The following is a 2,577-nucleotide window of genomic DNA, read 5'->3' as shown; positions in this document are numbered from 1 at the left end:
TAAAAAATTCAACTATCTAAGAAGACGTCGTCAGAGGTTCGAGATTTTTACTTGGTGAAATTCACTCTCACCCCAATATTTCAGATTGACCGATGAAATGCTGCCCTCATGTGCACAATTCTCGGCCAAAAGCATCCTGACGGGAGCATTAACTCCCGAAAGAGCTTTCGTTCACAGTTGTGTCCACGGGTATCATGGCAGCTGGCTTGATATAATTCATCCCTTCAGTACGCTTGGCCTCGATCAGACCACGAAAAAAATAAGGGAAAATGTTAACACTTGGTTGGATGATCAGCCACTACTGCCGGGAAGGATGTAATCGAGCCAGCATCAGTAAAACTTGAGACCATCATGGACCATCAGTCCATGAAAAATTCTCAAGCTATCAGTACACTCAGACAAAAATCACGATATGTGTACTGATGGACTGTCAACGTGGGTCAGTTGTCCACTGACAGTCCACGGGAAGGGCAAACGTGCTGCTGATATGTGTACTAACGGACAGTCCTCGTGGGCGAAAATCACCCAAACAGTCCACGTTGACTGTCCATCAGTACACAGTTGTCTACTGACGGACAGTCCTCGTAGGCGAAAATCACCCACGGATAGTCCACGGGAAGGGCCAACGTGCTGATATGTGTACTGATTTACTGTCCTCGTGGGCGAAAATCACCCGGACAGTCCACGGGAAGGGCCAACGTGCTGATATGCGTACTGACGGACAGTCCTCGTGGGCAAAAATCACCCACGGACAGTCCTTGTAGGCGAAAATCACCCACGGACATTCCTCGTGGGCGAAAATCACCCACGGATAGTCCGCGGGAAGGGCCAACGATCTGATATGTGTACTGATGTACTGTCCTCGTGGGCGAAAATCACCCGGACAGTCCACGGGAAGGGCCAACGTGCTGATATGCGTACTGACGGACAGTCATCGTGGGCGAAAATAACCCACGGACAGTCCTCGTGGGCGAAAATCACCCACGGACAGTCCTCGTGGGCGAAAATTACCCACGGACAGTACACGGGAAGGGCCAACGTGCTGATATGTGTACTGATGTACTGTCCTCGTGGGCGAAAATCACCCGGACAGTCCACGGGAAGGGCCAACGTGCTGATATGCGTACTGACGGACAGTCCTCGTGGGCGAAAATCACCCACGGACAGTCCTCGTAGGCGAAAATGACCCACGGACAGTCCTCGTGGGCGAAAATCACCCACGGATAGTCCACGGGAAGGGCCAACGTGCTGATATGTGTACGGATGTACTGTCCTCGTGGGCGAAAATCAACCGGACAGTCCACGGGAAGGGCCAATGTGCTGATATGCGTACTGACGGACAGTCCTCGTGGGTGTGAAAAGCACCCTGACAGTCCACGGGAAGGGCCAACGTGCTGATATGCGTACTGACGGACAGTCCTCGTGGGCGAAAATCACCCACGGACAGTCCTCGTAGGCGCGAAAATCACCCACGGACAGTCCTCGTGGGCGAAAATCACCCACGGATAGTCCACGGGAAGGGCCAACGTGCTGATATGTGTACGGATGTACTGTCCTCGTGGGCGAAAATCAACCGGACAGTCCACGGGAAGGGCCAACGTGCTGATATGCGTACTGACGGACAGTCCTCGTGGGTGAAAAGCACCCGGACAGTCCACGGGAAGGGCCAACGTGCTGATATGCGTACTGACGGACAGTCCTCGTGGGCGAAAATCACCCACGGACAGTCCACGTAGGCGAAAATCACCCACGGACAGTCCACGGGAAGGGCCAACGTGCTGATATGCGTACTGACGGACAGTCCTCGGTGGGTGAAAAGCACCCGGACAGTCCACGGGAAGGGCCAACGTGCTGATATGCGTACTGACGGACAGTCCTCGTGGGCGAAAATCACCCACGGACAGTCCACGTAGGCGAAAATCACCCACGGACAGTCCTCGTGGGCGAAAATTACCCACGGACAGTCCACGGGAAGGGCCAACGTGCTGATATGCGTACTGACGGACAGTCCTCGTGGGTTAAAAGCACCCACGGACAGTCCTCGTAGGCGAAAATCACCCACGGACAGTCCTCGTGGGCGAAAATCACCCACGGATAGTCCACGGGAAGGGCCAACGTGCTGATATGTACGGATGTACTGTCCTCGTGGGCGAAAATCAACCGGACAGTCCACGGGAAGGGCCAACGTGCTGATATGCGTACTGACGGACAGTCCTCGTGGGTGAAAAGCACCCGGACAGTCCACGGGAAGGGCCAACGTGCTGATATGCGTACTGACGGACAGTCCTCGTGGGCGAAAATCACCCACGGACAGTCCTCGTAGGCGAAAATCACCCACGGACAGTCCTCGTGGGCGAAAATCACCCACGGATAGTCCACGTGAAGGGCCAACGTGCTGATATGTGTACTGACGGACAGTCCTCGTGGGCGAAAATCACCCACGGACAGTCCTCGTGGGCGAAAATTACCCACGGACAGTCCACGGGAAGGGCCAACGTGCTGATATGTGTACTGATGTACTGACCTCGTGGGCGAAAATCACCCGGACAGTCCACGGAAAGGGCCAACGTGCTGATA

Source organism: Brassica napus, unplaced genomic scaffold (assembly GCF_020379485.1).
Source record: "Brassica napus cultivar Da-Ae unplaced genomic scaffold, Da-Ae ScsIHWf_1954;HRSCAF=2602, whole genome shotgun sequence".
Taxonomy (NCBI): Eukaryota; Viridiplantae; Streptophyta; class Magnoliopsida; order Brassicales; family Brassicaceae; genus Brassica; species Brassica napus.
The sequence above is the reverse complement of the archived record's forward strand: the minus strand, read 5'-3'. Positions refer to the sequence as shown.